A 27,525-nucleotide genomic window follows, 5' to 3' on the forward strand; every position below is an offset into this window, starting at 1 on the left:
AACATAAGTCAGAAATCGATAGTGTCAATCCCATCCTGCACCATCCCTCCTTTCCTCTTCTGTTTCCAGACAGGTTATAGGAGTGGGGGTGCTACAATGGGACAGACTGGGTCCCTCTGGAGTTGGGAGCGAGAGTTACCATAACGAGGAGTGGAGACCTGGACGCCTGGCTTCCTGCTCTTGCCTTTCTCAGGCACCTCTTCCCACTGGGAGAAGACCACGCAACCTGTCTGCCAGAAAGCCCTCCACCCCACCCCAGACCACCCCAGTCCTGCCTGTGGCCACAGCCGTGTGTGGGACCCTCGTCTCCCCAAGGTGAGGTGAGTGGATGGAAGCCCCATAGCTGCAGCTGCACCCCTGCCTTCCAGAAACCAGGTATGGGAGCTAAAGTGGAGGAAACCGAGATGGAGAAGACAGGTCAACAGCCCCAGCAAAGAGAAGACGGGGTGTTCTTCCCGAAAGGGCCCCTGAGGGGCACACGCTGGAGGCATGGCTGCTGAAGCCCCAGACCAAGCCGAGGGCATCCTGGGTTACACTGGTGGGTCTCAGAGCTGCTGGAAGGCTGCCCCTGGCCTCGCGCTCCCATCTCCTCACAGCTGCGAACTGTGAAGGGTTCTCAAAAGCAGGGTTTCAATTTTGCAAACAGATCTTCAGAAAAGTGTGCCTCCCAGCTTCCCGCGGCCAGCCACGTCAGCAAAACATACCTCGGGAGAGGAGTCCGCTGCCAAGGAGGCTGAGAAACAGCCCGGAAGCCCAATGCGCCTCGGGAGGATCTGTTTCCAATTAGCTGGTGGCCGTTCCCCCCAACTCGTTACCATAACCAGATTTGGGGTAAGTGAGCATGCCCCATTTCATGAACAGTTGTCAGAGAATCCCCAAATCCTACTCTCTGACAGGCCACACAGACCCCCCAGCGCAGGCAGCCCGGTGTCCTCAGGAGAAAAATGAGAGACTTGCTCAAGGCGGCTTCTCTGACCTCATCCAGCTCAGACGTTCTCTGATTTCGTATTTTCCCTGGACTTCCTTTAGAATAATTCCACAGAGTCTACTACACTAGCCCCCTTAGTAATCCCTCATTATGTAAAAAAGAGAAAAGAGGAATATGTGAACTTTCTAGATATAGCACTCACACAACTCACAATTTTAAAAAATTTAGCAACAGGGTCTTGCTCTGTCATCCAGGCTGGAGTGCAGTGGTGTAGTCATAGCTCACGGCAGCCTCAAACTCCTGAGTTAAAGTGATCCTTCCACCTCAGCCTCCTGAGTAACTGGGAATACAGGTGTGCACCACCACAGCTGGCTAATTTCTTAGGTATTATTATTTTTTTGTAGAGACAGAGTCCAGGCTGGTCTTGAACTACTGGCCTCAAGCAATCCTTCCACCATGGCCTCCCAAAGTGCTGGGATAACAGGTGTGAGCCACTACACCCCGCCCAGAGTGCACAATTTAGTTGTCAAGGAAAGATGGGTAGACAGTTATTTTTTGGCAGCCCCTTTCCCCTTTCTATTGCCTACTCCCCAAAACACTGACGGATACAGGGTGCCAAGCCCTTATATTTTCTAATTCAAGAGCTAAATAACATTAAAGAATAATTTTTGGAAAAGAGACAAAATTATGACTCTCATTAAAATATAAAGATTTTATTTAACTCATTAATTAATGGGAAGTAGTTAAGATGTTCTAACTGGTTAAAAGGAGAATTCCAAGAACCACACACATGTAAGTCAACAGGAGGCTGAAATGAACTTGCAGAGGAAGTTTATCCACAGGGCAACCATCGAATACATTCCCCGGGACACAAGGAATTTGCATTTCTATGAACTGAAGTCATTTGCACTATTATCAGTTCTCTGTGACTTATAGAGTTGTAAATGGCTCAAAGGCAATGGAAGGCAGTGATAAACTGGAAGAGTGCTCTAGGCTGGACATTCAGTGACATTTGCTCTTTTTTGTCCATTTGAAAGTCTTTCACTAATTTTTCCTGATGGTAATATAGGAGACCAAATGGTGGAAGAGTCAATAAAGGCTACACTTAGAGGACACTGATCCCTCCAGATTGGAATCCTGTGGAAAATTCTTGGAGGAGCCAGAAGTTGAGCTTAATTTTGAGGGCTGGTGAAGATTTGGAGGCTGGGAGGGAGCCTCCAAATTATTCTTTAATGTTATTTAACTCTTGAATTAGGTATCACGCCTGTAATACCACCACTTTGGGAGGCTGAGGAGGGAGGATCGCTTGAGCCCAGGCATTCTAGACCAGTCTGGGAAACATGGTGAGAGCTCGTCTCTACAAAAAAAAATTTTTTTTAATTAGTTGGGCATGGTGGTGTGCACCTGTGGTCTCAGCTACTCTGGAGACTGAAGAGGGAGGATCGCCTGAGCCCAGGAGGTCAAGGTGGCAATGAGCCATGATCATGCCACTGTACTCCAGCCTGAGCAACAGAGCAAGAAACTTTCTCAAGAAAAAAAAAAAAAAAAGTTATGAAGAGGAGCACATCTGGCTACAGAGGCTACAGAGGCGAGTGTGGGCGGAAGTTTGGAGGGAGGAAGGAACCAGGCATGTTCTGCTGGCAGGGTGCACTTTTCTGCCCAGAAAAGTGGGTTTGTGAAGGAAGCAGGTGACAAGGTTGGAAATGTAACTTGGGACATCCTTGTGGCTTTTTACTGTGGCTCTCAGCTTCTTAACAGTCCTGGAGAAAGAGAGGTAAGAGGATAAATAAAGATGGTGTAAATGGTGTGAAGATAGTTATCTGAAAAGGCTGCTGGGAGGTGCTGGTCTTTTGTTCTGTTCATAGGAGACAATTTTGGGTGCCTACCTTTTTTGGGAGTGTGATCCCCCTTCTTGCTGATGAGGAAGAAGCAAACTATCAGGTTTGAGACAGATAGCCCCCCCACTTATGAGAGGGGGACAGAATTTGAACTCAAAAAGACCCAACCACAGTCAGGTAGTATTGACCCGGAAGTGGTAAGAACATATAAAACTGGAGCCCTGGTTGTTACCACAGCAACCCATAGTCTGTTGCATGCTGAGTTTGGGGGAGCAGAAGAGTCTCGGGGGGATAGTCAGTCCGCAGGGAGATTAGCACAGGCCGGCAGAGAAGTGACCCAGCCGCAGGTTGCCTGGTAACCTTCCGTTCCCAGGAGGCTGCTGTGAGGCTCCTCTGGTAATCAGTTCCCTGAGTCCAGGATTTCCTAATAGGAGCCCGTCTCCCTCCAGTTCACTTGAAGGGCTCTCTGCTTCTTTCCCTCAAACAGGCTTCATGGAGTATAATGGACCCACAGCCATCTCCTTCCCCAACACCAACTCTGCCTGCATTTTAGGCCAGGTTTGTAGGAGAGTTGAATGAAGATTGAATGAATGAATGATGAAAAGTACAAAATGCCATCACTTCACTTCTTTCAGGAAGACCAGGACACTCTGCTGCATCCTCCACCTGTTTGTGAATTAAATGTCCATGATGGCTTTTACTAAGCACTTACTATGTGCCAGGCACTGTGCTGAGCTCTGCACCTTTAAGAGGCAGCAAGTCGTGACTGGTTCAGAGCTGGCTCAGAGCTGCCTGAGTTGGAAGCCTCGGATAGGAAAACGGAAGCTTAAAGAGGTTAAGCCCTGGCCAAGCACAGTAGCTCATGCCTGTAATCCCAGCACTTTGGGAGGCCAAGGCGGGAGGATCACGTGGGCCCAGAAGTTCAAGACTAGCCTGGATAACAAAGTGAAACCTCATTTCTACAAAAAATTTAAAAATTAGCCAGGTGTGGTGGCACACGCCTATAATCCCAGCTACTCCAGAGGCTGAAGCTGGAATATCGCCTGAGCCCACAAGTTCAAGGCTGCAGTGAACTATGATCATGCCACTGCGCTCCAGCCTGAGTGACAGAGCAAGACCCTGTCACTAAAAAAGTTGGGGAGGGGGGTCAAGCCCTCTGCTGAGCTAGTAATAGTGGGACTGAGGTTCAAGCCCATGGCTGATTCCAGATCCTGTTTACAGAGCCGTTATGTGACGTAACTAAAGTGTTGATTATGCATCGACTAGGCACACCATGCAAGGTGCTGGGGATGCTGCTGTCACCAACACACCCAGTCCTGGCCCACATGGGGCTGCCACCCCAGCCCCCAGTGCTCTCCCTGGATCCTGAATCCTAGCTATCCCTTCAGAGCCACCCCTCTGGCTTCCAAGCACCTGCACTACCCACTCTCACCCCTCTCTGGAAGGGATGGCGCAGCCTGGGAGCCAGCTGCTCTGGGGGGCTCAGACCTGTGGGCTGGATTGTCCATGTGTCAGGGAAGGAAAGGGAAGCCCATGGCAGGAGGGACACCCTTTTATGGGTGGTAGCAACTCCATGGAGCCCAGGCTGCATCGTTCACTGAGGCTGCTAATGTTTGAACCTATCTTTGAATAAGATCCACTCTCTTGCGCTGGCAAGTCCAAGCTGTAGTAAACCCTGAGGGAGACCCACAGTCCAGCTGCAAGGCCCTGCCCCACTCTTGGCCGCTGGCAGAAGCTCCAGGCTTGCCGAGGGGTGCCACGTAGCAGACGCAGTCTCCGCCTCTAGCCCATCCCACTCCTCCATCTGCTTCTCGTTAGCTTCAAAAGTGAGGCCTGGCGCTGTGCCCTGGGCAGGAGGGAGAGCTTGGTGTGGCCTCTCACAGAGCTTCACCTCCCTTGCCTGGGGTTTCTCTTCTCCTGCCCCATCCATCGTCAGCACAGCTGACTGCTTCTGGGGCTCCTCTGTCTACCTCCCCCACGTTCCAGCACCCCCCTCCCCTGCCCCTCTGTAGCAACCGCCTCCCTGCAAAGCCCCACCCACCCACACACTCATACACACACCCCTCTCACTCCCCTGGCACTCGGTCCCTCCAAGCTTCCTTCCTTATCCCTTTAGAGCCCTGCAGCCCTCAGGCAGTGTAGCCCAGAGGTTCAAGGGCATTCGCTCTGGCATCAGAAGGGTCTGGGTTCAAATCCCTTGTGCACTGCTTGCTGGCTGTGTGACTTTACGCAAGTTGCTTAATCTCTCTGGTCCTCAGTTTTTGCATCTGTAAAATGGGGATGATATTAACAGTACCTACTTCATAGGGTTATCTTGAGGATTATATAAAATAGTACAAGTAAAGGTCCCAACATAAAATCAGGGCTGATCCACCTTAGGTATAAAAAGGATAAATTAGGACTTGGAATCTTACTCTTCCTAAGGAGACCTGCAGTTGGCTAAAGGAGGACCTGCCTTCAGGGACAGAAATTAAGGTTTTGTTTTAGAATAGGCCTGAGGGAGTAGGAAGCTGGAGGAACCTGTCTCTATATTCTGGATACCTCAAAGACAGTTAAATTCTGCCGTGGTGAGCATTTATTGAGCACTACCTGTGTGCCAGGCACTGTGTGGGGAAACCACAATCCCTGCAGATCAAGGAGCTCAGATTCTAGTGCCAGAAAAAAATGTAAAGAGAAAGGGCCACCATGCCACCCACTGAAGACGGCAAGGGAAGAGGCCAGAAAGTGCTACGAACAAGGAGGAAACAGCTCCAAGTTGTTGGGTAGTCGGGCGCTGGGTCTCAAAGGAGGGCCACTTGCATGGACAGAAGGTACCCCTCTTACTGAGCACTGGGGGCCTGGTGGGCCTGGTGGGCCTGGTGGGCCCCTGTGCTCTCCAGGAGAAGCAGGCAGAATTCCTAAGCCCCGTTAGGCCAATGAGGAAGTTGAGGCACCGAGAGTAAGGGGCATCTGCTTCCCCACCAGCTGACTTCTATTCTAGAAAGGAATGTTCTGCACAACCCCAAACCGTCAGCTCTTTCTGCTTGCAAACTTGGCAGGAGTTTGCAGGGAACACAAAGAAGAGAGGGGGAGGAGCAAGGTGGATCAGCCGGGCTGGCTTGCCCAGGGCCTGGCACAGAGGATGGACTTTGTCCCGCGTGGGTGAGGGGCGTTCACACACAGGCGTCCACACCCCCACGTTGCTCCACCAGGCACAAGGCCAGATTTTGTCCTTGTAATTCCCAGAACTGCCCTGAAACAGGACTGCTCACTACTGTGCATGGTTTAAAATGCAGTGGGGGGTTTGGGGGAGTTTTTTCGTTTGTTTTGATACGGGGTCTCACTCTGTCACCCACGCTGGAGTACAGTGGCATGATCATGGCTCACCACAGCCTCAACCTCCCGGGCTCAGGTGATCCTCCCATCTCAGCATCCCGAGTAGCTGAGACTATAGGCACTTGCCACCATGCCAGGCTAATTTTTTCCATGTTTTTTGTAAAGACAGGGTTTTACCATATTGCCCAGGCTGATCCACCCACCTCAGCCTCCCAAAGTTCTGAGATTACAGGCATGAACCACGGTACCTGGCCAAACATGCAGTGGTTTTAAAAGAAGCCTGCTCAGGGAGAGGAGAAATGAGTCCTGTCAGATCTGCTCCCCCTGGAGAATGGCTTCCTCACCAGCCCAGCCCCTGTCTGTGCCCAGGGGGAAGCAGGCATGAGGAGGACCAAGGGGGCACTGCCATGTACTGGCCCCGAGTGAGCCAGGCAGGCCCTCTGCTGGGATCCTCACAGATGTCAGTCTCCTCGATCCTTAAAATCAGAGCTCTGGAGTCAGTCTCTTGACAGCAAGCCAAGTGGAACGCCTGTGTCTGAGCAGTAGGGCAGAGACCCCGCTCTGCCTGAGCAGCGGAGACATCTCAGATCTCGCGGTTGCAGAGGATCTGCTTCCCCCTCAGATGCCTGCAGGGGGAAAGAAGCGGAGGCAGGGGGTTGTCCTGGCTCACTCTGAGCCTGCCTGGCCTGGGTAGCAGGAACAGGAACTCCATAGTGGGGACGAGGTTAGAGAGGAGGTGCTAGCCGGCTGCAGCCCCTCACAGGCAGGGCAGCCAGTTACATCTGAATTACAGATAAACCAGAAATACTTGTAGTTTAAGCATGGCCCATGGACTAGGGCAGTGGCAATGGGGGTAAAGAAGGGGAGAGGTTTAAGATTGTATTTGAAGGAACTGAAATCAGGATCTTGAAGAGATGATATCTGCGCACCCAGGTTCATTGCGGTGTTACTCACAAATGGCCAAGATCTGGAAACAACCTAAATGTCCTTCAGTGGAAAAATGGATAAAGAAATTGTAGTATACACCTATGAGGGAATATTATTCAACGTTTAAAAAGAAGGAAATCCAGGGCCAGGGTGGTTGGTCACACCTGTAATCCCAGCACTTTGGGAGGCCAAGGCAGGAGAATCAATCACTTGAAACCAGAAGTTTGAGACCAGCCTGGGCAACAAAGCAAGATCCTGTCTCTACAAAAAATTTAAAAATTAGCCGGGTATCATGGCGCATGCCTGTAGTTTGAACTGCTCAAGAGGATGAGGCAGGAGGATCGCTTGAGCCCAGGAGCTGGAGGCTGCCCTGAGCTATGACAGCACTGTTTCATTCCAGCCTGGGCAACAGAGCAAGACCCTGTATCTAAAAAAGAGAAAGAAAGAAGAAAGGAGGGAAGGAAGGAAGGGAGAGAGGGATCAATCCTGCCATTTGTGACAACATGGATGGACCTGGAGGACATGATGAGATCCTGAAGTAACTCAGACAGAGAAAATCAAATACTGCACTTTCTCTCTTATACATGGAACGGAAAACAGCCAAACTCATAGAAGCAGAAAGTAGAATGATGGTTGCCAGGGACTGGGAAGAGGGGGAAACAGGGTGATGTTGGTCAAAGGGTACAATGTCTCAGTTACGCAGGATGAATACATTCTGGAGATCTACTGTACAACTAGGGCCTGTGATTAACAATGCTGTACTGTACACTTACAAATTTGCTAACAGAGTAGATCTCATGTTTAGTCCTCTTACCACATAAGGAAATGAAAAAGAAACAGAGGAGACGGAAGGACACTTAGAGTGATGGATAAGTTTATGGCCTTGATGAATGTTTTCGCAGGTGTGTACATATCTCCATCCATCAAGTTGTATACATTAAATATCTACAGGCCGGGCATGGTGGCTCATGCCTGTAATCCCAGCACTTTGGGAGGCCATGGCGGGTGGATCACTTGAGGTCAGGAGTTTGAGACCACCTGGGCAACATGGTAAAACCCCATCTCTACTAAAAATGCAAAAATTAGCCAGGCATGATGGCTCATGCCTGTAATCCCAGCTACTCGGGAGGCTGAGGTATGAGAATCATTTGAACCTGGGAGGTGGAGGTTGCAGCAAGCCGAGATCACACCACTGCACTCCAGCCTGGGAGACAGAGCCAAGTTCCGTCTCAAAACAAACAAAAAAAACCTACAGCTTTTTGTGTGTCAATCATACCTCCACACTACGGTTTAAAAAAAGCATGTGATTTGGAGATGGATGCTCTGTGGATTGGTAATAAGTTAGATGTAGGAGACAAGGACATGGGAGAAATCAAGAACAACCCCCAGGCTTCAGGCTTGAGCTACTTCTGGGTTCATGGGACCACTTACTGGGGATGGGAGGGCAGGGCAGGATCAGACTAGAGAGGGGAACCAAGGCTTCTGTTTCTGGTGCTGTTAAATTTGGGAGGATTATTTGATCCCGAAGTGGAGATTACGGTTATCCAAGCCTGGAGATTCCAGAATTAAGGGAAGGTCTGGCTGTGGCATTACCAGCACCTGGGTGGAATTTAAAGCCATGGTTCTGGATGCAACCTTGTAGGAAGTGAGAGTTCAGAGAGCAGAGACAACTGTCCAGAACTAGACCTTGAAGACTCCTCAACGCTGAAGGTCACCGAGAGGAGGGACAGCCAAGGAAACTGAGTCACAGCAGCCGTGGAGGCAGGCGGGTGGGCACAGAGGGCAACAGAGGGGAGGTTTCTGTGAGCAGCGGGGGTGACTGCGTTGGATGTTACTAGGAGGACTGATAAGATGGGAAGGGGCAGCCAAAGCCAGCCTGCAGTGAATTGAAGGGGGAACATGAGGAGAGGAAGCCGAGGCAGCCAACATACCCACCACCGTCAGGAAGCCCTGCAGTGCTGGCTGGGGCAGGGGGCAGATTGAGTAGAGGCCACCAGAGGTCCAGTAAGATTGGGCAGGTCTTCATCAGTGACCTTTGGATGGGTTCCCTGCCTGGAAACATAGAGACAAATCCTGACTGCCCTTGAATTGGCAGTGGGACCTCAGGCAAATTGAGTCGAGTGAGAGATAGTATATAAGGGTGTTTTAATGTGTGCTGAGTGATACAGAGTGGGAGGGATGAACACCCCATGGTAGGTACATACACACAGGGGGGCCCCGCTCAGCAACAGCAGGGGACAAGCTACTGAAACCCACAGCAACGAGGACAGATTTCAGAATCGCTACAGGGAGGGAAAGAAGCCAGAACTCAGAAGGGCACCTGCAGTACAAATCATTTCCAAGAAGTTTTAGAACAGGAAACACTCATCTATAATGAAATAAAAACCTGAACAGGGGTTGCCGCGGGGGGCAGTGTGGGGGTGGCCTGACTGGCAAGGGACACGAAGGAACCTTCTGAGGGGAGGGGAACATCTTTCCCTTGGGAGGAGTCTGATTTAACAGATGTCTGCATTTGTCACAATCCAGCAAATGGTGCACTTAAGATTGGAACATTTCACTCTATGTAAATTTTACCTAAAATGAACTATAAAGGCATTCCTGAATGCTACTTAATGATATACATGTGGAGACCTTTGGGAGTGAAGTGTACTGAGGTTTGTGGCTCCCCTTGAAAGGTGGAAAACAATAAGATGAAGTAATGGGTAGATGTGGAGCTGTGTGATGAAGAGATACAGTAAAATGCCATCCAGGGGGTGCATATGTGGGTGTTCACTGGAAAATGCATTCAACTTTTCTGTGTGTTTGAAAATCTTTATAATAAAATGTTGAGGGGAAATTTTAAAAAAAGGATGTGAAACTACTTTTCTTTTCTTTTCTTTTTTTTTTTTGAGACAGAGTTTCGCTCTTTGTTGCCCAGGCTGGAGTGCAGTGGTGTGATCTCGGCTCACTAAAACCTCCGCCTCCTGGGTTCAAGAGATTCTCCTGTCTCAGCTTCCCAAGTAGCTGGGATTACAGGCACCCACCACCACACCCGGCTAATTTCTGTATTTTTAGTAGAGACAGGGTTTCACCATGTTGGCCAGGCTGGTCTTGAACTCCTGACGTCAGGTGATCTGTCCGCCTCGGCCTCCCAAAGTGCTGGGTTTACAGGTGTGAGCCACTGCGCCTGGCCAAGAAGACTTTTCATCCAATGCAAAGATACTTGTTGGGCACCTGCCATTATGTCAGGTGCTGCAACGCAGGGGACGCAGTGCTGATGGAGATGTCCAAAGCTATGGCACGAGGCGTCATCCAAGTGACAGGCAACTGAGCCAGCTCCTCAGAGCAGAGCGCTGTCATTGTCCCTTCTCAGAGAGGACACCCAGGGCCAGAGGCAAAGGAGGAAAGCACAAGTAGGTCTGCTAGGAACTAATTTAAAGAAGCAAGTCAGCTGGGCTCGGTGGCTCACACCTATACTCCCAGTGCTTTGGGAGGCCAAGGCAGGAGGATCACGAGCCCAGGCATTCAAGGCCAGCCTGAGCAGCATGGCAAGACCCTATCTCTACAAACAAAAATTAAAAAAAAAAAAAAAAAAAAAAAAGAACAAGTCTCTGGGGCCTGTGCAGAGGGCAGCAGGGTGACTGGGCCCCCGGAGATTTGGATTGGGATATTCAACACGTGCCTCGGAGAATGAAAATACAGTCAGGTTTGGGAACAACCACTGCAACCCCAGGGGTTGAAATATGCCCCCCATCTAACTGCCCACTGCTCGGGGCTTCTGAACGTTTCAGCCCCTCCATTATAAATAAGAGAACAGGAAACCCAGGATTGCCCTCCCCACCAAAGGTGTATCTGTAGGAATGTTCAACATAGCCTTGTTTTTTGTTTGTTTTTTTTTGAGACAGAGTCTCTCTCTGTCACCCAGACTGGAGTGCAGTGGCACAATCTCGGCTCACTAAAACCTTTGTCTCTCAGGTTCAAGCGATTCTCCAGCCTCAGCCTCCTGAGTAGCTGGGATTACAGGTGCCTGCCACGACACTTGACTAATTTTTGTATTTTTAGTAGAGATGGGGTTTTGCCATCTTGGCCAGGCTGGTCTCGAACTCCTGACCTCAGGTGATATGCCTGTCTCAGCCTCTCACAGTGCTAGGATTACAGGCATGAACCACCGCGCCCAGACACCATGGCCTTGTTTTTAAGAGTGAACATGTGGCAGCCGCTGCCACATGCAGCTACAGGGGACTGGGTCAGTCATTTTTGATGGTTTAAAGTGCAATGGAACTCCATGCAACTGTCAGAATTAGTGAAATAAATCTATAGGTCCTGGACCTTGAACTGCCCAAAACTTAATATATTGTTAAATATATATACACACACAGACATATAATATGTACATTATGATCCCATTTACATAAAACTATATGTAGGTAAATGTGTGTAGATACATATATATGGGTGTGAATATAAATATATATAAATACACACACACACACAGAGCACCATAATAAAGTTCACCAAAATGCTAATAACAGTGATCTCTTCATAATGGAATTTGAATCATTTTTTCTTCACTTTCTTCTTGGTATTTTTCTACATTGTTTAAAATTTCACAATAAGTGTATATAATTTTAATGAAGCAATTATTTTTAAAAAAATAATTGTGCAGGAGGTTTCAGAGTAAGTTGATGTCCACAAAGTGCTTAAGAGACTGTCACTTTGGCCGGGCGCAGTGGCTCACGTCTGTAATCCCAGCACTTTGGGAGGACAAGGCCGGAGGATCACCTGAAGTCAGGAGTTTGAGACCAGCCTGGCCAACATGGTGAAACCCCATCTCTACTAAAAATACAAAAATTAGCCGGGCATGGTGGCGAGCACCTGTAATCTTAGCTACTCAGGAGACTCAGGCAGGAAAATTGCTTGAACCCGGGTGGTGGAGGTTACAATGAGCCGAGATCGCACCATTGCACTCCAGCCTGGGCAATAAGAGCGAGACTCTGTCTCAAAAAAAAGGAGAGACTGTCACTTAGCCCCCCCATGGTGATGGAGGCCTGAGTCAGGGAGAGGTTGGGGAGGTGGGCTAAGGACTCTCTCGAGCTATGACTGAGAGCTCTCCTGTCCCCTCCCTGAGCCCTGAGGCAGGACTGGCTATATTTTTGTGGGGTTCAGTGCAAAATGAAAATGTGGGCCCCTTGTTCAAAAGGTATTAAGAATTCCAAGATAGTGACAACAGAGTATGAAGCCAAGTGCAAGGGCTCATCTGGGCATGGGACCCCGTGTGACTCCACAGGTCACAAGCCCATGAGGCTGGCCCTGCCTGGCAGGACCATGTGAGCAAATTACAGAGCAGGGGATGAGGCCAGGAAAATGGTCAAGGAGGAGCTGGTCTGGGCCTTAAGATGCCATGGACCCACACAGACCCTTTCAGTTGACCAGGAATCTTGCCAGAACAAACCTTATAAACATTCATGCTTGTGCATTTGAAACCGTGGCTCCTGAGATGTTAAAGGCCCAGTGGCAGGTTCCAAGGGCCCTGAGTCATTGGGCAGCTTTAATTAGCAAGAATTAGAGTCAGGAGGGGCTTAAGCTCAGGCCAGGCAGGTGGGCCTGGAGGGCTGCTTGTAGGAGGTGGCTTCTGCCTGCTGTGTGGAATCCCGGGGCTGGCCAGAGGGAACCTCCTCCAGGAACCTTCCACCCCCAGCCCCCGGAAGCTGCTGGTGCCCCTTGGCCCAGCCTGCTACCTTCCCCCAAGTCTCTGTTGGGGCAGTCACCCCAACACGTCACAACGTGGCTGCTCCCGGGGAAACCTGCTCCTGCGCCTCCCACCACCATGTCCCACCCCCGCACCTCCTGGTTCCTGGGCACCACAAAGAGAGCCTGTGTTGAGGCCCAGCCGCGCTGAGCGTGCAGACAGCCTACACCTCCCGTAGGCCACACGGCACAAAGGCTGGTCTGTGTGGCCTGGCCTGGAGGGCCCACCGCCTCCCTTCCTCCACCAGGCACTGGGATCAAGTCATCAAAGGTCCCAGGAGGCTGCCAGGCTGGCTGGACAGCCGAGGAGACAAGAGCTGCTCAGCTGACCCTGCCAGACTCCAGTGTGTCCAGCAAGCAGCAGCCACTTCCAGGCTCACGGGCACTCACTGGCGACGTGTGCGCAGCCTCCAGCCTCTCTGAAGGCTCCTCACCCCTCTAAGTTCAGCTGAAGGGCTTATTCAGGCTCTCCCCTAATCAGGGCCCCTGCCACCAGCCTTTCCCCACCCTGCAACCCACCAGTGATGGGTACAAAGATGTGCCATCACTCCCACTGTCTGTAGAACAGCCCAGAACTGATGAGGGTTTAATGCTGTCCACAGCAAACCTCACCAATAAGAGTTTGGCTTATGTCCTCAGATGATTCCAACAGAATGGAGTCCAGGCGCCCACACTAGTAACAGGCTTTTAATGCAGCCACTGTTGGCTCCCTGTCTCCTGTCCCCCTTTCCCCTCCCCTCCCTTGTGCCTCTGGGAATCACCTGACACATAAACCTCCTGTGCCCAGATCCTTGTCTCAGAACTGCCATTCCAAGTCTCTCCCAGCCTTGATCTCACCCCCCTGCTTCATTCATATGTGCAAAGGCTGGGCATGGTGGCTCATGCCTGTAATCCCAGCGCTTTGGCAGACTGAGGCAGAAGAACCACTTGAGCCCAGGAGTTCAACACCAGCCTAGACAACATCTCGAGTCCCTGTCTCTACAATAAAATAGACAAATTAACCAGGTGCGGTGGCATACACTTGTAGTCCCAGCTAATCAGGAGGCTGAGGCAGAGGATCACTCAAGCACAGGAGTTCAAGGCTGCAGTGAGCTATGACTGTGCCACTGCACTCCAGCCTGGGTGACAGAGCAAGACCCTGTCTCTAAAAATAAATAAATAAATAATCATAGCTGCAACACACATGTGTCCCATGCCTGTTAGGTGTACGTGGAGGGGGAGTTTGGGTGAGGGGAGATCCCTGCAGTGGCCCCTGCCGCCCTTTTCCTCCATGGGTTTCCTTTTATGGGAAAAGAGAAAGAAAGTAGAATCTATGGAGACAAAAAAATGGGAGAAAGGGGCAAGGGGAGGGAGAAGGAGTGGGTGGTATAGAGGGACACCACCTCCAGGGGACAAGCCAGGGAGGGGCAGCCCCTCCCTCTCTCCACTCAGCTGCTTCTCCAGGAAGCCCCTTTATCCACACCGGGCTCCCCTGAGTCCTGCTCATAAAGGCATTTAGGACTCAGCTGGACTCCGCAGGGTGAGTGGTGTGCTGGTTAGGGTATTTCCATCCGCTTCCCGAACATTCCCTGCCTGGCCCTACCCCCTGGAAGGCTGAGCCCTCGGGACCGCACTGCCTGGGATCCCTGGTCCTCCACTTCCTGGTTGATCCAGCCAATAGCCGACAGTGGCAGGAGATGGGGGTTGTGGGGGGTGGGGCAGTGGGGAGGCAAAGTGTAGAATATTTATCCCCCACATTCTTCTCTCCCTCCCTCCCCATGGTTCTGGCAGGGGCTTCAGTCGGTGGCCCTCCTCCACGCTGCCCTTCTCCCCAGCAGCTGGAAACACTCTTCCATGGCCTTCCACTGGAGGGCATAACAGCTCCCCACTGCTGCTAGTGCCTGCGTGCCTCAACATCCCTTGTTTCCCTAAACTCAGACCAGGAGCAGACCCTCCATTAAGAAAATCTCTTTTGAAATCCCTTGAGGTACCACGGTTTTCTGTTGATGCCCTAACAGAGTCAGGTGCCTCAGAGTCACCTCCAAGCAACTCCTGGAAGCCCCTGGCTCCAGCAACGTGGCAAATATCAGTATTCAGCTCAGATGACCTGGGTTCGAATCTGAACTTCACCATTTACTTCCAAGTTGCGTGGCTTCTCTCAGCCTTTGTTTCTGCATCTGGAAAATGGGCGTGATCACGGCAGTGCTAAATGTCTCAGAATTCTCAATGTGGCAAATAACTGATCCCACTTCAGGCCAGCCCAGGAGACAAAGAGGGATTTACCGAAGGGCTGTGGGACCCCTGATAAGAACAACGGACTCCATGCAGGTTCTCACGACTGGTTCTCTTTGTCTCTAGGTATCTGCTTCTCTCCCTTGTCCCTGCTCTCTGCTATACCTCACATGTGAGGTATACGGCTCCCCTCCAGCTCATGAGTTTACATGCTCTAAATAGATACAGACTCCATTCCCCCTTCCACAAAGGCAAGCTCATACTTGCATACTGTACCACAACCCACTTCTATCCACTCATCCTCAGGAACCTCTTCCCGTCCCTGAATACCTTCTACACTGAGGGATGACAGCGTCCCGGTGAGCAGCCATGAAAAATCCACTGGATGTTCCATCAATATTTATCTTATTGACTTGTGTCTTTTCTTAGTAACTATCAGTGGATTCCGGAATGCATTCCCCTCTTCAGAACCCTATCTCAGGACCCCTTTGAAAGCAGGGAACTTGCCATCCTACTGTCCTGATTTCTTTCCTCCAGCCCCCAACTCTTGATCTGGCTTTCATGTAAGGCTCACAGTAGTGAAAACAGCAGCAGACCTGGTGCCGTCTCTCTCCAGTCCTGTTGTAACTTACTCTGAGCTTTCCGGGGCTATCGCCCTTGGGGATGAAACCATCTTCAATTTGGTCCAGCAGCTGTGACTTTTAAAACTCAGTTGAGTCTTGCACTGAAGAAAGACACAAAGCTACCCTTCTCCTCTTCTCCAAAGGTCAGCTCTGGTTTTTAAAGTTCAAACAATAGCAATTCAATTGAACACACAGATCCTAAATCTTTCCTGAGGCCTTCAAAAGAGAAAGAGAACACCACGGAGCTTTTAAAAATATTGTATAAAATCAAATTTTGAATATCACATCTTCCAGGGTCCCTGGAGATGCAGATGGCACACTCAGACTGGGCAGTTTGAGGGGAGTTTAATAAAGAGACTATTTACAAAGGCACAGATAGGATTTAGGAAATCAGTGCAGGCTAATTCAGAATTCTGTGGCCAGCAACATCAGGGGACGATTCCTAAAAGTGAAGAAGTAATTACAGGAAGCCAAGAGGGTAGTGGCAATGAGAGCTCCCTGGACAGAAGCCAGGACCTTTAGGAAGAGGAAGTACACGACCCACAGGGAATCCGAAAGGAAGGGCTGGGGAGGTGGATACCCAGACTCCCTCCCCTCCTGTCTTCCACACACTATCCCGTGGAGTGAACCCAGCTGGAAACTAGACATCATGGGAGCCCACTGCTCCAGGCTCCAGAGCCCTGCATCCCGGGACACAGAGCAGACAGGGAACAGGCAAGGCTGGGAGGGGAGCAGGGAGGAGAAGCAAACCGAAGCAAGCCCAGTGCAGATGCTTTGAGAGTTTACAACCCAATTAGAAAGTACGAATTTAGTGCAGAAATTGGGGAGCAATTACATGCACAGCTAAATGATTTTTTTGTTTTTATAAATATTTTCAACAAGCTCCCTTTAAAAAGCAAACGTCCCCCTGCAATTAAAATATGATTTCACTTACAGGAAATTCTACTCACTCAGAGCTGTTCCAGACCCCAGACATTCAGGTAAATAAAGGTATGGAGCAAGCTTGTGTTGGCTTTGAGTCAATTGCATCTCCCACAGACATCCCCTCCAGCAACCTCCTTGATGACGTTCAAGCCAGGGAGAGGACAAATAGTTCCCCAAAAGAAAATTGGAGGGCTGCTGGAAGGGGAAAGACGCACTGGAAGGCCACAGAATGCCAGACAGCCATTCCACGAAGACACGCATTAACTCACAAAGGTCATACCATCTGTAAGTGGCTAAGCTCAGGTGGAAATTCCAGCCTGTCCTCCCCAATGGCCTTCACAAATATTCCAGAGGGCCTTCCACATGGAACTATGATCTGTAAGCCCTGGTTTAGCAGGGTCCTTCTTTCCAAGAGAGGTTCTTTTCTGGGCACTCCCATCAGGAACACCCAGGTCTACCCACATGTGCCTTCTGTCTTGGGGGACCTGGTAGTTGGCAAGTATTTTCCAAGGGAGGTCCTTCTTTGGGGATTTTTCTGTGCTCTCCGCATCCTGGCTGTGAGACATCGTGGCAGAGTAGTACTTCACTGATAATAATTCCAGGTATGACACCAAGAAGCCCAGCCCCAGGGCCCAGTGGTGGAGGGTGGGATTCTGCTCAACTGCAAGGCCCAAGCCCATCCCCAGTCCCCTGCCAGCAGACAAATGGCTGGACCCACACATAGCACTCTCTGCTCCTGGGACAGGATGTCAGCCAGCGCTCTGCTGGATACAAGATCTCAAAGACAGACATCAGGGAAACAGAGAGAGACCCACACAACTGTTTCAAACAAGTCATGCTCAAACCTTCTTCTTCTAATTCCTAATGTACCCCTCTCTTCTCACCTGATGCTAAGCAGTAACGGTGCCTTCATAAACTCGGAAAAGGAATCAGGAAAGCACCACCCTGGCCTGAGCAATAACAAAGTGCATGAAGGTCAGAAGCCGCTGTGTTTTTAAGAGGCTGTTTGATTTATTTATTTATTTAGAGACAGAGTCTTGCCCTGTCACCCAGGCTGGAGTGCAGTGGTATGATCTTGGCTCACCGCAACCTCCGCCTCCCGGGTTCAAGCGATTCTCCTGCCTCAGCCTCCTGAGTAGCTGGGATTACAGGCACATGCCACCGCACCCAGCTAATTTTTGTATTTTTATTAGAAACAGGGTTTCACCATGTTGGCCAGCGTTGTCTTGAACTCCTGGCCACAAGTGATCTGCCCACCTCGGCCTCCCAAACTGGTAGGATTATAGGTGTGAGCCACCGCGCCCAGCCAGAAGCTGTTTTTAATAACTGACCTTTTCAGACAAATCCCAGCAAACTTTCGGCCTTAGCACCATCTCTGAGGCCACGGTGGGTAGGGTGTGTCACCACGCCTCTCTGTAACACCTCCTGTGCCCTCTTGAAATGGTTATTGTTTCCTGAGTGGTGGCTATGGACTTGTGGCCTCATTATGTCATATTATCTCAATGGAAGCCATTGTCTCCTGCTGGAGCCTCCATGGCTCCTGTCTTCATAATGCAACACTCTGACCCTGAAGTCTTGCTCTGTAGAGACTGTAACAAGATCCTGGCAGGGCTCAAAGGAAACCTTTCTTCTCTCCCAGCACATGCAGAAGTCCCACTGGCAGGGCCAAGGCATGGAGCTCTCCATCCCGGAACTGGGGCTTGAACTTGGCCAACCTGAGTTGGGGCAGATCATGCCCTCCAGCTCTGGTCTGTCCTGATTTTCTTCTGGCCACAGCACATCCCCTCCCACTGTTCCTGTGGCAGCCAGCCTTCCAGATGCACCCCACCTCCTGGCAATCCTGCCCTCATGTAGTCCCCTCCCACATTAAATAGGGCTGACCTGTGTTATCAGTTGTGGAAATGACAGACTGTAACCAGGTCATAATAGATATTGTGGCTTCCATCTTGCTCTCTCTTGAATCACTCACGATGGCGAGAGTCAGCTGCCATGTTGTGAGGCTGCTTAAGCAGCCCTGTGCAGGCGTCCAGAAGGTGAAAAACTGAGGCCTCCTGCCAACAGCCACACGAACTCATCATCCATGGTGGGGAGCCATCTCCAGCCCCAGCCACGCCTTCAGGTGACTACAAACCCAGCTGCATCTTGATGCCAACCTCATGAGTCAGAAGCCACTCCTGGATTCCCAACCCACAGAAACCGTGAGACATTAAATGATTATTGTTGCTTTAGGCCACTATGTTTTGTTCCACAGGATGATTTGTTCCACAGCACTAGCTAGCTAATATTCTGGGTGATAATGTCCAGAGAGGTCAGCCTCCTGGGGTCAGAGTAGAGGAGGTCAGAGAATGAACACGGAGGGGCAGACAATGCAGAGTCAGAACACTTGGTTTCCTGATCCCATATTGTCCTGCTACACATTTTCAAAAAGGGGAGGGGTATTAAAAATGAAGCAAAGTAGTTCAGTATGCTCCAACCAGCCGTGATCACCCTGGGACCATCTGCTTCTATGAACTGGACACTATCGTCCCATAGTGCCCCAAGTTAGGTTCCCCTTACAAAAACAGCACCACGCTGGTGACGGCTGAAACCCTGAGCTTCTCTTCACACACACCGCCCAGACCGCCCAGACCTCCTCAACTGGTTCTATGCTTGGACACCAGATTTCTCTTTAAAACCTAACTTTCTCTGATATCAATTGATCTTGGCCTTACTCCAAAGTTCCAATCTATCGAAATCACTTTCATCTCCCATTTGGCTGTCACTTTCACTGTTCCCTCCAATATGTGTCACCTGCACATCTGACCCTGTACTTTCTGCCATCTTCATCCAGAAAGTGGACTGAACATTGATTGGCTAGGGCAGAGCTCACCACAGAGCCCTTTGGTACTCCATGACCACCAGGGCAACAGACTTCTTGATGGCAAACACTTTGCTGATAGACGTGCAATCTGCCATAAATCCCACCAAAAAACACCGTCATTACCAGTGAGTTTGCCAATCCTTTATTAAAATGCCGGCCGGGGGTGGTGGCCTATGCCTGTAGTCCCAGCTACTCAGGAGGCTGAGACTGGATCACTGGGGCCCAGGTGTTCGAGATTGGCATAAACAACATAGCAAGACCCTGTCTCACAAAAAAACAAAAAACAAAAAACAACAAAAAAAACAGTAACATAAAATGCTGGCTGGACACAAATTTATTTACCCCATTATCCAGTACTGTCTAAAAAGAAAGTTGGTTTGTGTATTCGTTGCCTGTGGTTGCTATAATTACCATGAACTTTTGGTCTTAAAACAACAGAAATTTATTATCTCACAGTCCTGGAGACCAGAAGTCTGAAATCAGTGCCACCAAACTGAAATCAATCCATCAGTGGGGCTGTGCTCCCTCTGGAGGCTTTAGGAGAGAAACTGTTCCTTGCCTCTTCCAGCTTCTGGGAGCTACAGCATTCCTTGGCGTATGGCCACATCACTCTAATTCTCACATCCAGTGTCTTCAAATCCTTCTCTTCTCTGTCTTCACATGGCTTTCTTCTCTGAGTGTGAGTCAAGTCTACTTCTGTCTTATATGGACACTTGTGATGGCATTTAGGGCCCACTGGAGAGTCCAGGATAATCTCTTATCTCAAGATTCTTATTCACTTCTGCAAAGACCCATTTTTCTTACAGGGTAACATTTATAGGCTCCAAGGGTTAGGACCTGATATCTCTAGGGGGCCGTTATGCCACCCACCACAGCTGGGCACAGCTCATCCCCACCAAACTCTCCCACCTCACCATCACTGCATTTTTTTTCCCTGCTGTTCACAAATGAGTTTATGTCATGCTCTGCTCTATAATTTTCCAAAAGTCAACATCAAGGTTACTGTCTCTACATTTTAGAATCTGCTTGAGACCTGTAATTCACCCAGCCACATCAGTCTGGACATTAAAAAGAGGTCATAATAAACAAAAATAGCATTTCTTAGGTTTGCCATTATTGCTGGCTCTCCAGTCCCTTAGAAATGTCAAGAATTCTCAGAATGTGTTCTCAAGTGGAGGCAGCATAGAGGTTGCAATCAGCTTCCCAAGTCAGACTGCCTGGGTCTGAATACTGCCTCTGTCACTATGGCCAACTGTGTCTTCCAAAGATGGCCACAAAAATCTCTCCCTTCCCACATGCTCTTCTGCAGCGTGGCCTTGCCCCATCCCACCAGGGGGTCCATTTCTTCACCCCGCTCTAAAATGCATATGGCACAAGTGACACTGCCATTTAAAGACAAGGCCCTTAACAGTTGCCTGTTCCTGTCTCTTGGAATGTTTGTTCTTGAGACTCTACGCTCAGAACTCAGCCACCATGTTGTGAGGAAGCCCTCACCACATGAAGAGACCCCTTGCAGAAGTTCTGGCAGACTGCCTCAGCTGAGCTTCCTGCCATCAATGGCCAGTGTGCAAGTGAGCCACTGTGGGCCTCCAGTCCAGTCGAGCCTTCAGACCCTCCAGCCCCAGCCAACACCTGACTGCAGCCATGGCAGACCCCAAGTGAAAGCCACCCAGCTGAGCCCAGGCAATTCACAGAAGCAGAAGTAATTGCGAAGTGTTGTTTAAGCCACTGGATTTGGGGACAGCTCATTTTACAGCAATAGATATTCAGAAGAGCCACTTATTGACTGAGTAACCTGAAGCAAGTGACAAGCTTAAGCTTAGGTTCCTGCCAGAAGCACATACTGAGACCAAGGCTTGGAGCATATAGTTTATTTGGGTGATGAATCCAGGAAATACAGGTAGGGGATTAAAACTAAAACTACTGCATGATCCAGCAATCCCATTTCTAAGTATATAACTAAAAGAATTAAAAATAGGATTTTGAAGAGATATTTCCATACCTATGTTCACTGCAGCATTATTCACAATAGTCACAAGGTGGAAGCAAACTAAATATCCATCAACAGGTCAGGTGTGGTGGCTCACACCTGTAATTCCAGCATTTTGGGAAGCCAAGGCTGGAGGATCACTCTAGCTCAGGAATTGGAGATCAGCCTGGGCAATACAGTCAGACCCCATCTCTATTTTTAAAAAAATGACAATTAAATGTTTAAAAAAGTAAATATCAGCCAGGCATGGTGGCTCACACCTGTAATCCCAGCACTTTGAGAGGCCGAGGTGGGTGGATCATCTGAGGTCAGGAGTTCAAGACCAGTCTGGCCAACACGGTGAAACCCCATCTCTACTAAACATACAAACAATTGGCTGGGTGTGGTGGCGGGTGCCTGTAATCCCAGCTGCTTGAAAGGCTGAGGCAGGAGAATTGCTTGAACCTGGAGGTGGAGGTTGCAGTGAGCTAATATGGCGCTATTGCACTCCAGCCTGGGCAACAAGAGCAAAACTCCGTCTCAAACAAAAAACAAGAAACAAACAAACAAAAAATATCCATCAACAAAAACTATTAGAATTGATAAATTCAGTAAAGTTGCAGGATACAAAAAAAACATACAAAAATCAGTAGCATTTCTATATGCCAACAGCAAACAATCTGTAAAAGAAATCCAGAAAGTAATTCCATTTACAATAGTTACCAATGAAATAAAATACCTAGGAAATAACTTAACCAAAGAAGTGAAAGAGCTCTACAATGAAAACTACAAAATCTTAATGAAAGAAATTGAAGACACCAAAAAATGAAAAGATATTACATGTTCATGAATTGAAATAACCAATATTGTCAAAATGTTCATACTATCCCAAGCAATCTATAGATTCAATACAATCCCTATCAAAATAACAATGACATTCTTCACAGAAATAGAAAAAAAAATCCTAAAATATATATGGAACCACAAAGACCCAGAGTATCCAAAGATATCCTCAGCAAAAAGAACAAAACTGGAGGAATCACATAACCTGACTTCCAGTTATATTACAGAGCTATAGTAACCAAAACAGCACAGCACTGGCATAAAAACTGACACGTAGACCAACAGAAAACAATGGAGAACCCAGGAAAAAACCCATACATCTACAGTGAACTCATTTTTTACAAAGGTACCAAGAACATACATTGAGGAAAGGACAGTCTCTTCAATAAATAGTGCTGGGAAAACTGGATATCCATATGCAGAAGAATGAAACTAGACCCCTATCTCTTGCCATATACAACAATCAAATCAAAACGTATTAAAGACTTAAATCTAAGACCTGAAACTATGACACTATTAAAAGAAAACATTGGGAAAAAATCTCTCCAGGACTTTGGACTGAGCAAAGATTTCTTGAATAATACCCCACGAGCACAGACAACTAAAGCAAACATGGACAAAACATATCAAGTTAAAAAGCTTCTGCACAGCAAAGGAAACAATCAACAAAATAAAGAAACAACCCACAGAATAGGAGAAAATATCTGCAAACTATCCATCTGGCAAAGAATTAATAGCCAGGACATATAAGGAGCTCAAACCAGTCTATAGAAAAAAATCTAATAATCCAACCAAAAATGGGCAAAAGATCTGAATAGACATTTCTCAAAAGAAAACATACAGATGGCAAACAGGCATATTGAAAGGTGCTCAACATTATCGGTCATCAGAGAGATGCAAATCAAAACTACAATGAGAGGTCATCTCACCCCAGTTAAAATGGCTTTTGTCTTTTGGACAGGCAATAACAAATGCTGTCAAGGATGTGGAGAAAAGGGAACCCTTGTACACTGTTGGTGGGAATGTAAATTAGTACAGCCACTAGGGAGAACAGCTTGGAGGTTCCTCAAAAAACTAAAAATAGAACTACCATATGATCCAGCAATTCCACTGCTAAAAATATACCCCCAAAAAAGGAAATCAGCATAATGAAAGGATATCTGCACTTCCATGTTTGTTGCAGCTCTGTTCACAATAGCCAAGATTTGGAAGCAACCTAAGTGTCCATCAACAGATGATTGGATAAAGAAAATGTGGTACATATACACAATGGAGTACTATTCTGCCATAAAAAAGAATGAGATCCTGTCATTTGCAACAACATGAACGGAACTGGAGGTTCTTATGTTAAGTGAAACAAGCCATGCACAGAAAGACAAACTTCACATGTCCTCACTTATTTGTGGGAGCTAAATATTACAACAATTGAACTCATGGTGATAGAGAGTAAAAGGATGGTTACCAGAGGCTGGGAAGGGTAGTGGGGTGGGGGTAGAGTGGGGATGGTTAATGGATACAAAAATATAGTTAGAGAGAATAAATAAGATCTAATATTTGATAGCACAACAAAGTGACAGCAGTCAACAATAGTATATTATACATTTAAAGAAAACTAAGAGTATAACTGGATTGTTTGTAACACAAAGAAAGGATAAATGCTGGCTGGATGCAGTGGCTCATGCCTGTAATCCCAGCACTTTGGGAGGCTGAGGCGGGTGGATCATGAGGTCAGGTGTTCAAGACCAGCCTGGCCAACATAGTGAAACCACATCTCTACTAAAAATACAAAAAAAAAAAAAAGGGAAATTCAGACACACGTTACAACATGGACGAACCTTGAGGACATTATGCTCAGTGAAATAAGCCAGTCACAGAAGGACACATACTGCATACAAGGTACCTAAAGTGTCAAATTCACAGACAGAAAGTAGAATGTGGTTGCCAGGGCCTGCAGAGAGAGGGAATGAGGAGTTATTTAATGGGTATAGAGTTTCAGTTTTGCAAGATGAAAAGTTCTATTACACAACAAGGTGCAAACAGTTAATACTACTGTACTATACACTTATAAATGGTTCAGATGGTAAATTTTATGCTATGTGTTTTTTTTACTACAATTAAAAATAAAATTGTCTCATCAAGGAGCAAGCACCCTGGGGTTTTCATACAACTCCCATCCCTCGCCCACCAGCTGAGAATCACTCTTGAGGTGTTAACTCCCCACACTCCAAGGGCCATAGAGCATGCCCTGTAGAGAGATACAGGGAGCCACAGGCACACATGGAATGGTCTGAGGTCACCTCCCAGTGCCCGGGAGACATTGGGGCACTGACCACATCTGCCATATCATTTACCTTTGAGTCCTCTGTAAAACAGGAATGATAAACACCTACCTCGATAGACCAGTTGTAAAGGCTACTTTGAACATACGCAGACTTAGACTTAGCACAGTGCCTGGCCCACAGTTAAAATGTTATAATCAGGCTGGGTGGTGTGATGGCTCCCACCTGTAATCCTAACACTTTGGGAGGCTGAGGTAGGAGAGTTGCTTGAGCCCAGGAGTTCGAGACCAGTCTGGTCAACATAGCAAGACCCCATCTCTACAAAACTTTTTAAAATTAGCTGGACGTTCATCTGAGATGTGAGGATCTGAAAAAAAAAATTAGTCTGATGGGCTGGCCCACGCCTATAGTCCCAGCTGCTTGGGAGGCTAAAGCAGGAGAATCCCTGGAACCCTGGAGGTTGAGGCTGCAGTGAGCTATGATGGTGCCACTGCATTCCAACCTGGGTGACAGCGTGAGATTCTGTCTCTAAATAAATAAATAATTTAAAAATTAGTGGGGTGGCTGGGTGCAGTGGCTAACACCTGTAATCCCAGCACTTTGGGAGGCCGAGACAGGCGGATCACCTGAGGTCGGGAGTTCAAAACCAGCCTGACCAACATGGAGAAACCCCGTCTTTACTAAAAATATAAAATTAGCTGGGAGTGGTGGCACATGCCTGTAATCCCAGCTACTCGGGAGGCCGAGAGGCAGGAGAATCGCTTGAACCTGGGAGGCAGAGGTTGCAGTGAGCTGAGATCCCGCCATTGCACTCCAGCCTGGGCAACAAGAGCGAAACTCCGTCTCAAAAAAAAAAAAAAAAAAAAAATTAGCAGGGCATGGTGGCACACACCTGTAGTCCCAGTTACTTGGGAAGCTGAAGTGGGAGGATCCCCTGAGCCCAGGAGTTCCAGGCTGCAGTGAGCTATGAACAAGCCACTGCACTCACTCCAGCCTGGGCAACACAGCAAGGCTGTCTCTTAAAACAAACAAAAAGACTATAATCATTGTACACATCTGCCTTGTCTATTGGCAGGAACAGCGCCAGGACGGCAGGGGAAGAGCTCCGTTTCCCTCCCTGCTCTGGCTCCCTTTAAAGATGGCTGCCTCTCAGCCTCCTGGCCCACCCGGCCTTCAGGGCCACAGGCCTCAAGCCAGCTGGACACCTCACGCCGGACAGCTCTGCCCTGGGAATCCTGGAACCCCCTGCTAGTAGGCGCCGCGACCCAGGCCGAGGAATGCCCTCAGCACAGAGACTGTCCCCTGGGGCAGCTCGCCCTACTGCCTGATAAGGGCGGCTCCTTCGCGGCTCCCAGACTCTGGAGCCTGGGGGCTGGGCTGCAGCCAAACGCAGACACCCCTCTAAAGCCGACAGCCTGGCCCCCTTACCCTGTAGCTCTCCGCCCTCAGGATGCATTCTTCCCCAGAAGCTCCCTGCCCACCCCCACCTGGAAGGCCTCCCTCGTCTGAATCAGGGCGCACACAGCTGAGTCTCCAGCGCGGACACCCCGTCACCCCAACACCCTTCTCCTCCCCCCGAACAACCGCTTACGATTTTTAGAAATCAGTAAAATACGTGCCCAGCTCCAAACTTTTGGAAGCGCCTCAGAGTTTTGCAGAGCATAGCAGTGGTTCTGGGCTCCCCAGTGCACCCCAGACTTGGCTCCCTCCTGCCCAGCCCACAGCCGCGTCCCGAGAGTGAAGGGGAAGCACAGGCAGCCCTTTCCGCCGCCCCCGCTGGCATGACATCACCTTCCCCACGCCGAGAAGCTGAAGTCTTTCTCATTTTGTTTCATGCTCCAAGCGCAGCTTTAAAAACCTTTCCTGGAGGTGGGGAGGGAAAATACCCAAAATATTAGCCGTGGCTACAGCTGGGTGTAGGATGCAGGGAGTTACTGTTTCCTTCTTTATACGTTTGTATTTTCCACAATGACCACATTCTATTTTTTATAGTCAGGAAAACGAATGAGTGTTTTTTAAGTAAGCAATTTAGAAGCCTATTTGGTTGCCTTCAGCATTTTTCAGGGCCTCAGCTCGTTTCTGGAGCCAGCTTTTCAGCCGCTCTTCTCTCCGTTCTCTCGCTCTCTGAGTGGAATTCTCTGCCTTCCACCCTTTGCTTCTGTCCTTTGAAAATGTGAGCGAAGCACAGTTGCTTGTGCAAACCACACCAGCCTCCTGAGATCCTCTCGATTTTCCTTCTCACTGGGAATATTTTTCATCAGAATGTATTCTCCCAAACTAAGAAAGGGACCTCATGTCCCCGCTGATCTGATGCACTGAGAACACAGCATCATTTTCCCAGTATTCTTGCCAAAAATACACAACCTGAGGCTTATCATGAGGAAACATCAGGCAGACCCAAACTGAGGGACATTCTACAAGAAAACTGCGTGGACTCTTCAAAAATGTCAAGGTCAGGAAAGACAAAGAAAGCCCAAGGAACTGCCGCCGATTGGAGGAGATTAGAGACAGGGCAACCAACTGCAGCACGTGATCTGGGATATTGTGTTGCTATAAAGGACATTACTGGGACAGTTGGTGACATCTAAATCTGAATACCGTCTGTAGATTAGCTAATTGTATTGAATCAGTGTTCGTTTCCTGACTTAGTCACTGCACTGTGGCTGTGTAGCAGAATGTCCTTTACTTTTTAGGAATTATACACTGAAGCTTTGGGAGATAGAGGGCATCACATCTGCAATTTACTCTTATGATTCAGAAAAATATATATATTTGTACACACAGACAGAGAAAACAGTAAGGCAAATGTGGCAAAAATGTTAATATTTGGGGAATCTTGATGAAGAGTTTAAAAAAAAAATCCCTTTGTTCTGTTCTTAGAATTTTTCTGTAAGTCCCTTTGCTTCTGACCTCTGGGTTAATGCAGCTGACACAACAGCCTGACTCCTAGGCTGACTGCTGACTAATTCTTTGCTTGATGCTCTTGACCTTGGACTGTGTCCTCCCCCGATTTAGCCCCTGTAGAGACAGTGAGCAGGAAGACTAGTTTGGTGAATAATAAATCCGCTGTCACTGCCACCA

General features: G+C 48.6%; 1 long non-coding RNA gene across 1 annotated transcript in view; it reads right to left on the reverse strand.

Moving 5' to 3' along the window:
• Window positions 1–3,380: 3,380 nt before the first annotated feature.
• LOC129138238 (uncharacterized) overlaps window positions 3,381–27,525 on the reverse strand; it is a 32,429-nt gene continuing 8,284 nt past the window's right edge. Inside the window, exon 2 of the long non-coding RNA XR_008541383.2 lies at window positions 3,381–26,307. This is a non-coding gene — a long non-coding RNA (uncharacterized LOC129138238). The remainder of the gene's footprint in view (window positions 26,308–27,525) is intronic.

The sequence above is a fragment of the Pan troglodytes genome, chromosome 21, assembly GCF_028858775.2.
Source record: "Pan troglodytes isolate AG18354 chromosome 21, NHGRI_mPanTro3-v2.0_pri, whole genome shotgun sequence".
In the NCBI taxonomy this organism is placed as follows: domain Eukaryota; kingdom Metazoa; phylum Chordata; class Mammalia; order Primates; family Hominidae; genus Pan; species Pan troglodytes.